The following is a 9,569-nucleotide window of genomic DNA, read 5'->3' as shown; positions in this document are numbered from 1 at the left end:
CTTCTCCTCCGGTGCACCTCCTGCTGCTGAATGCGCCCAGCACTCCCGCTCTCTGGTCAGGTCGCGCATGCGCTATGGGGTCGTATGGTATCATCTTCCGTTCCCCAGCTCGCTTGGGGCTGTGGGATGGCGAGTTCAGTTGAGGCGTCTCAAATGGACGTCGTTTACATCTCTTCGCCCCTCCCTCCACGCCCACTGCTGTCAGCATGAAACTGCCCCCACCCATCCTGTGTTTTCATGTGTTTTCCTACGTCCCCGGCTTCCTTTTCCTACGCTGGCGATTCCATAGCCCCGCCTGACGTCATCGGGATGCCAACTGCGCTGCGTCCCTTTCCCGCCCTCTCTGCGTCGCCTCACAGGAGGACGAGAGGGGCTGCGTTTGACTGCGCCAGATCCACGCAAAGGAATGTGCAGATTACGTGTTTTAACACCCCCGGCCATAAAGCCTCAGATTCTTCCAAAGCACTTCACTCACTGATCTCTGAGGGGTTTAGCTTCTGGGGAGACGAGAGCCCATGATGCGCCTGCACACGTTATGCGTCAACCTTGATGCAGAGAGCAAATTCTAACTACAAAACAGAAAGGAGATGCCCGCGCTTGTGCTCACACTCCTAAATCTGCCCCCACAGGGATTATAATCCCCTGAATCCAGTATCCCGAGTTGGATCTTTTCTTCAGACTCATACAGTCTACCCTCTAAATGTCAATGATCAGTACTTCCTCCCCCCCCCGGGGTACTCAACGACACACAGTACTTGCACCTTTCTTTCCAAAATGTTAAAAGTGTGGCATTTAACCGTAACAACTTCATGGTGAGTACTGGCAGCTTTTTTCATTAAAAAAGCACTGCAAATAATTATGTTAATTAAAACCACTGTTCCGACAGAGTAGTCAGGCTATCCTATGCAAGCCTAGCTAGGCAGGCAAAGACAAAATGCCCCACAAGGTTCAAGAGGGACAGTTTACTCCAGTGTACTTCATACAGCATTAGATGATCATCTCTGAAAGGGAATTAAACCTTTCAGGGAATTAAACATGATGTGGTTTGGGGATTAGATTATGCATGAACAAGCCTTATTTCATAGCACAAGGCTATGCATGTTTACTCAGGTGTAAGTGTGCATTGGATGGCAGCCATTTATCTTCCTGCCCACATCTTTAATTTTTAAGGCAAGGATGGGGAACCTCTGGCCCTCCAGATGTTGGTTTGCAGCTCCCATCATCCCTGACTAATAGCCATGCTGGCTGAGGCTGATGGAAGTTAAGAGTTCAGCAACATCTGGAATGACACAGGTTCCCTATCCTTAATAATCTAAAACGGCATAGTCAAAACATGGCCTTTAATTATTTTCCCTTCCTCTTAACTGTACTTAGAGAGGCTAGTGCACACACATTACAGAGGCTAATGTGCACACAAAGCCCATTATTGCAAAGTGTATCCTAAATCCCTGAAACTAAACTAGTTCCAGAGCCTCACCAGATCTCCTATTGCTGAAACCCTGTTTGTTCAGGTAAAAATAACTCCTCGTTGATTTCCACTATCATTCCACTGTCCCCTAAATCCCCAAGGCCTAATTTAACAGAAATATCTGAGAAGAGAAGAAGACACTTGGGGCCACTACAAGGCTGTGCCATGTTCTATAGTGTAATTAGCTCTGCAAAGCCAATAGATTTCCTTATAGCACATTCCAGCTAATACATCAAGGGACGAATCAAGGGGGAGTATGAGCACTTTCTGGTTCTCTGTTGAGCCCCGCTAATGTACAGCGGGAGCTTCAGTTTAGACTGGCTACCTCATTTACTAGTCCTTTTATATTGAAAACATGCTACTTTGCACCAATCTCTATCAACATGATGCCACCCCCCTTCCCCATTTAGTATGATGACTTTTCCCCCCCTATTTAAGCTGTGTAGTCCTTCTCTATATAGCCTTGTATTATGCTGATGGGCTTGCCACTTCTGTCTCATTTCCTATAAAAGTCCCATCTCCCACCCTTTAGCTAATTAAGACTGCAATCCAATACACACTTACATGAAAGTATGTCCCATCCAGCTCAGTGGGGCTTACTTCTGAGTAGACATGTTTCGGATTGTGCTATAAGACAGCAATCCTAAACACTAGGGCATAAGTCCTATTGAATTCAGTGGGATTTCTTTCTGAATAACAATGCTTGAAAGTGGGCTGCACAAACTTCAGCAGCTTGCAAGGACTGTCATTCTTCAGATGAGTTGAGGTTGAACTACTGTATCATACGAGTTGGTCCAAATTATTGCTTTCCTGTTGCCAGTGCTCAATAAAAATAAATCCTCACACAGCATGTAGATACAAGTTAGCAATGTCTGGAGTTGAATATTTATAGTATTTGACGGTTGCAGTTGCAGAATGTTCAGCAGGCTTCCCTTAGTACTGGAGCAACCCAGGCACAATAATCACAGGCATCTTCCAGATGCCTTTAGAAAACAGCAACAGGGAAATGGATGTGGGTTTCATTTTCCATTCTCATCGTATTCTAAGCAGTTGGGGTGAGGGGGTGAATTTCTAGAATCTGCTTCAGTTTAAAAAAAGTGGCTTCATGCAGCATTCCCTTGCTGCTTCGCCTTTTTGGATTCAATTCTTTACCACTGTCTTCCATGTGGGGCACTTTGATTCCTGTGCTGTCTGTCAGAGATGCAGTACATAAGCGAGGGTGTCATATTTTTCAAAATGTGATTTAAGCCAGTCTGCATTTTAAGCCTATCTATGAAAAAACTGGTCTTTAGAAAGGCAGATTCTCAGGCTTGCATGCATCTTTATTTACTATAGATTGGCATAAGGCTGAAATTGTATTCATGCTCCCACCTGGAACTCACTTCCAAGTAGACATATATAGGAATGAGGGGTACATTTACAAAAATAAATAAATGTTGGAACCTTTTTCAGGACTAGCTGACAGCATCCTAAAAATAGATTGTGTTTGGTTGCAGATACTGCCATTTTGGTTGCCTTTGTGCATACCTTGCCATTCCTATTGTTAAGCCTGCCTGTTTCTATTCCAAGTTCTGTTTCTCCCAAATTACAAAAACACACACATGCAGACATTGTATTCTGCTAGGACAGCCTTCTACCTACCTGCTCCCATTTTTAACCTTATTCATAGTCATCTGCCTAGCCTTTGTACATTAGGGGCTAGTCCATACTTGCACTTGTCCCATGCCTAGAAAGCATTGGTCCGAGAGGCTTTCCATTGGTCCCACAACTTTCCCAGGGAAAATCCACTCTTTAACTCTAAATCAGAGCAAAATGTCAATCCGGAGAAACCCCAAAATGCCGTTTGCTCTGAATGAGAGGTAAAGAGCAGTTTTCCCCAGGGGAAAGCTGCAAGATAAGAGGAAGTGTGGCTAAGCCCTCAGCCTACATTGCAGCAGTTCACTTCCAAACACTATCCAACTCAGCTCCCGGTTTTCTCTTCTTGTTTGCTTACGTAGCCCAATCTTGGCCAAGAAGAATATGTGCGCTAGGAATATTCCCATTCCCTCTAGCATACTTGGGATAGTGCCTAAGTGTACAGGAACTTCCTGTTTCAGGGCAAATAACCAGCAGAATGACCTATATTGATGTGGAAGCCTATGATGCAGTTTCCATGCTCTTGCTTTCATTGAGTGCCAATTGCATTAGCTGGACAGTACTAGGGATGGGATGATACCTAGAAGGAGAAAAGGAAGTGGCAAAATACACTTGGTGGGGCATACTTGGGACTGTAGAGGAATGGGGAGTGGGAAGAAATGTTGGATTAGCTGTGAATGCCATTTCCTAGGGTTGCTTTTCTGCCTGACCCATGGAAACGTAGCAGGTGGTTTCCCCTGGAAAAATGAAAATGAACTATTGGTAAAAATCTTAATCCTTGTATAACACAGTGCTGTGCATGTCTGCACAGAAGGAAGCCCCATTGAGTTCATTGGGACATGACCCCAATTAAGTAGGAATAGAATTGCAGTTTGTTGTACAAAGGAGGAGCACTGTAAGGTGAAAAGGTGACAACCCCATAAACATCAAGAAAGTCGGGTGACATTGCTTGTAGTTTTTTTGTAGCACAAACTACTACAGCAAATAGCATTATTAGGGATAATGGGGGAAGAGAGAGACAAAGCATGTGTTGGGGTAAAAAATATGTTCTAAATGATTTGTGTAGGTAGCATTCCACAGCTTTACAGCCAAGAGATCAGTTGTACTGAGCAATCTGACAGATTGGAGAAGACTTTATTCCTAAATTCATGTCTGCTGAACCTATAACTGTAGGTATAAAACAAGGAAGAGTGTGTTTGCAACACTATTCAGGCAATCTGCAACATTCTCTCTACTGTGGCTGTCTGGCACAGCACTGTATCTTCCCTCCAGTTCTTTCTTCCTCCTCTTCTTCTTCTAGAGGGTGCACCTTGGCCTCTTCAAACTGGATGTTGTTTAGTCCTGAAAACCACTGTCAGTTTTGACATGTATTCAAGATAATATGTATGTTCAGGGCTATTAGTTTGCCAGCAGTTTCTTTTGCTGTATTGCGTCTTTCGTATCACACTTAACCATGAGCAAAGAACATACACAAGGAAAAAACTTTTAAAGATAAGAGCTGTAATTAACATCATAAGACTGCAGAAACAATCATATGCCCCAGAGATTTCCTGTCATTCTTGTCTCTCACCCACCCCCATTGCATTTTTAAAGCAGTATATTTTGTTGGCTGTTGAATGAAAATTAATATTCTGGTCCTTCATCTCGTTATCTATATGTCTGTTAAAATGGCATCTCTGGGTTGATACAAAGCACTTGTAACATAAGCAGCAGAAGACTGACAAAAGTGATGATTATCTATGTGTCTTCATATATTTCTCTCAGGGGTTTCTAGTAGTTTAACCAAACTGCTAGCTGATTAATACTTTTTGTAGGCCAGAGAAATCATTCTTTAAAAAATATGGGATGGCTTTTTCATGTAGTTTAAACATTTGAAACTAGGAAATGAATTTTACTGAAGGCAAACAATATTAAAGGATGGAATCCTAATGCACACATAAAGGGGGGTAAATCCCTTTGAAAACAGCAGAATTTAGAACTAAGCGAACGTGCATAGGCTTGTGGTGTTGGGCTGCAATCCTGCACACTCAGCTGGGATTAAGAGCAACACGGTGAATTTATGAGTGAATATGCTTAGGGTTATGCTCAACAAAAGGCTCTTAAATGGAGGTGGAGCAATTCTTGGTCTAGTTCTCTGGCTTTTCTAGTCAGGGACGTACCTAGTGGTTGGTCAGGTTGGCCCCCGCCAAGGGGGCAGGTCAGGGGAGAGAGTGCAAAAATTGTGCCTCTCTTTTTGCTTTGACTGGGGAATCTGGGTGCTGATATGGGTCGTCACAGCAACCCTGCAGAGTCCCCTCTGGGGCTCCCAGTGAGGACACCACTGCTTGGCCCTCCATTCTCATGTGGTGCTGCTCCCCACCCTCCGCTCCTCCTGCTTGCCCCAATAATGGCCTTTCAGCTGATATGGTGACTGAGAAACGTCAGACGAGGCTCTTATTTTACCACAGCTGAGTCACTTTTCCTTGCTTTCTTTGCCGCCTTGACCTATTTCCAACATGCACACTGCTGCATGTTTACTTCAGAGAGCAACAGCCATTGACTTAAGTGGGGTTTACGTCTGAGAAAAGTGTGCACTGGAGCACAAGCTCCAAGTTGGCGCATTGTCAGAAGTAACGAAAAGGCAAGCAAGGTATTGTCAGAGGTTTCTGCCTCTGGCTTACCAGATTTAAGCTGCAGTCCTGTGTACTGGGTTTTTGGGGAGTAAGCCCCATTGAACTCGGTGGGATTTACTTTTGACTAAACATTTATAGGATCGTGCTGTTAAACGCCCAGTTTAAGAGTCATTTGTGATTATTGAATTACATCATTTCTTCTCCTGGTGATGGGGGTGTGTGTGTCGATACATCTCCTTGCCAGGGGTGCAAGAGACCAGGGTGAGGTGCGCAGATACAGCTCCTTGCCAGGGGCACAAAGGAGCTTAGGTACGCCTCTATTTCTAGTAACCTGGGAAGCTGTCTCATCTAGCTCAGCATCTTCTAAATACCAGCTAGGGTAGTGGCTCTCCAGAATTTCAGCCAGGAGCCTTTCCAAGTACTACCTGGAGTTGGCAGGTTGGGGACAGAACCTTGGACTTGAACCTTATAGGAGGAAAAGCTTCTTATGTAGGGGAATGAATTGCAGTGAGCAACCTATAGATGGAGGAATGGCTTCATCAGCCTTTTGTCTTCTCCCCTGCTACAAATAACATATTCCTGAAGTATTGCATCTTAGCCTGGCTGGACAACTGTGTGAGCTGAGCTTGGGTTCCTGGATCTTTTCAGGTTTCCAGGACTGGGTATGAGCAAGTTGCATGGGTGACCCATTCCAGCTACTGGTGATATTTATTTAATTGCATTTATATCACACATTTTACTCCAAAGAGCTCAAGGCAGCATAGGTGGTTCTCTCTGCCCACATTGTATCCTCACAACAACGTTATAGGCTGAGAGATTGCAGCTAGCCAATGGTCACATCCTGAGCTTCGGGACTCAGTGGAGACGTGAGACATGCTCCTTGTTCAACACTCTAATCTTGTACTACATAAACCGCTTAGAGGTTTTTGATGATTAAGTGGTATATTAGACAAAGATACGGCTAAAGGGAAACACCCATGGTCTAAACAACATAGAATCTTGGGTCACCTTAAAGACCTACACATTTATTGTGGCATAAGCTTTCGAAGACTACAGTCTTCTTCATCGTTATGGCTAGAGACACTATACCCATGACTGTGAGTTGTTGGGGAATACCAGTGAAGAGTGGTGTTGTGCTCATTGTCCGCTTGTGCGCTTCCCATAGGTATCTGGTTGGCCACTGTGAGAACAGGGTGCTGGACTACATCATTTGATCCAATGGGGCTCTTACGTTCTTCAAAATATCTTGGATAGCTGCACTAGGAAGAGACCTCTGTGTGGGAGACACTATCATTTTAAGAGGATTGTGCTTAAATGTATTGCTTGTGTGATCCGAAAACAGCCTTCAGTAGGAAATGATCTGGGGGCAGCAGTGACTATAGTTTTTCTATTAATCCTTCATTTTGTAAATAGTTAATAAAAATTGGTTTGCTGCATTTTGAACCCTGAGAGTATAAATACAACTACCTCTGGCTGAGTTCTGCTGGCAACTGAAGCAAGACAGTACAAGGCTAGACAAGCCATCATCTGACTTGGAATAAGACAGAGTTCACATGTTTCTGTGATAGGGTGGAGCTGAAACAACTTTAAGAAGCTCTGTGGCTTCTGCTGCTGCTGCATTTTCACCATCCAGGCGACTGGCTTGGAAGCCCTCCAAGTGGTTTAGGAATATGGTCTTCTGTGATTACATTCTGTTAGCCAGAATTGGTTGTGATCATTCATTTCCTGTGTTCAGCTGTTATGCAATGTTTCTGTGTTTTGATGAAGAGGTGCTGGAGGAAGTGAGCATTGTTATAGTTAGTGGGAGAAACAAAAGCTTTTGAACTTCAAATTTCTGGGAATAAAAAAAAGTACCTCCTACTGTTTTCTGGGAAAAGTAGACAGAAGAAAACCTCTCGTTCTACAGTGTTGTGCAGAACTGTCATATGCAGTTCTTGGGAAGTAGTTGGCTAAAATCTGCACTGTTCTTTCAAAACCTTTGGCAGTGAACCAGAGGACCAACCAACAGCATGAGGAACAAACTCTGTACCAACAAACATCATCCCCAACAGAAGACATTCTTGTGTTACATTTTGTAGTGGGGGAAACATTTCCCTCCCCTTGTAAAGAAAATAAATGGTGTGTAGGGAAGGTGTTTCCTTCTGCTGATGCAAATGAAATCAAATATATGCTTAATGCTTACAGTGTATTTGAAATATTGATTGCCCTAGATTGCTGAAGAATTCAGACTCATCACATAAACTACAGCTAGGTGTGATGCTAATATGCCATTGATGGCTTCACTCCATTTAGAGAAAGGATAAGGAAGCTTTCAGTGGAAGTTGTGCATCCAGTGGGCTAGACACCACACTGTTTCATAAATCTCGTCGAAATTAAATTTGGTCATACAGTTCCTTTGACAATTTCTGAAGAGCAAGCATGCAATGTGTAAGAATGTTGATGGGGTGAGAAACAATACACTACTTGCAGCAGTTTTGTGCAGCCTCCAGGACCTTGACAGATAACAGAAAACCGCAACCTTCCTATTAAAAATGGTCCTTGTGGATTTAGATACCTGGCACTTCAAAATAAGATGGCAAAATAGATTACAGGCTTAGGTCATCCTCCATCCTGAAATCAGTTTTATAATCTCCAAATTATGTGAGTGGTTTCTTGGTGGTTTGAGCCTACCCAGAGATGGCTGTGGGCAGAATTTGTGCATTTGCAGGGGGTTGGACTAGATGACCCTTGGGTCCCTTCCAACTCTACAGTTCTATGATTGTATGGTGAGAATGTTCACTTCTCCAAGTTCACTTTGAGATGTTGGTGTCATCCAGAAGGAAAGAGGATGGCAAAGATACAGGGGTTGAAAGAAGGGGTGGTGGTGGTTAAAGGGCAGAAACACAGTTTTGAATGTCACCAATGTAAAGGCTGCAGCTGAGGCCATGAGAATGAATATGAACTAAGAGATATTGTAGACTAGTGTGGTTGCCGCAGGGCCTCTATGAGAAATAGATTGGAGTAGAGACAGTAACAATGTAAGTGGTGAGGCCATAAGCATCAAAGCAGGCCACACAATTGGAAACCTTTTGAAAAATATACCAAGGAAGATTGTCATTACCATTTCCTCTTATTTATTCATCTAATCAATTCATTTATAAATCACTTGCCATGAGGCACCCCAAGATGATTTATGATGTAACTTACATAAAACAGTTACGTAGATTAAAACAATTGCATATATTACTAACATGCGGCTAGTAAACTGAAATGCTTTTCATTTCTTGCTTATCGAGGCTGTTTCAGTAGCATTGGAAATGCCAGGTAAGAGTCGTGGCCGTGCTTGGGATTACTGCCCCTGCTGTAAGATTTTTATTATCTATTTTTTTAACAAAAAAGCAGAGTCGTCAACTCCCATTAACCAAGCCTAGTTGTGTGTCCAGCATTCTGTGCTGAACACTTTACCCTCATTTATCCCATGATGTGCAGGAAGGCAGGAGACGGGAGCAATCTCCCATTCTTGTTAACGGGAATTGTGTACCTCATTCTCTGTGCATTGTGCTGAGAATGAACGGGGAAAGACGTGTTTGGAATCAGCAAAAAGCTTCTTCTATTCAGCTGGAAGAAAGCGCTGGCTAGAGCTGGCGAGTAGAGGGAAGAATTGGAAACAATTGCTTAAAAAGAGAATCGGTTGGATTTCTCCCCAAATTTCTGCTGAGGCAATGACAATTTGGAAGTGTTTTGCAGCCTTGCTCCCAACCTGGTTGATAACCTTTGTGTTGTGTGCAATAGTGCTGCTACCAGCACTTTCATTGGTACGTCAGTTTTTCATCTGTGCTAGCTAATGACTAAAACAGCCCCGGTAACGCAGTTGC

General features: G+C 43.5%; 1 long non-coding RNA gene across 1 annotated transcript in view; it reads left to right on the top strand.

Moving 5' to 3' along the window:
- The first annotated feature begins 62 nt into the window (after positions 1 to 62).
- LOC310672183 overlaps positions 63 to 9,569 on the top strand; it is a 47,251-nt gene continuing 37,744 nt past the window's right edge. The window contains exon 1 of the long non-coding RNA XR_014508458.1: positions 63 to 812. This is a non-coding gene — a long non-coding RNA (uncharacterized lncRNA). The remainder of the gene's footprint in view (positions 813 to 9,569) is intronic.

Source organism: Podarcis tiliguerta, assembly GCF_965153285.1.
Source record: "Podarcis tiliguerta genome assembly, chromosome: 2".
NCBI lineage: Eukaryota > Metazoa > Chordata > Lepidosauria > Squamata > Lacertidae > Podarcis > Podarcis tiliguerta.
The sequence above is the reverse complement of the archived record's forward strand: the minus strand, read 5'-3'. Positions and strand labels throughout refer to the sequence as shown.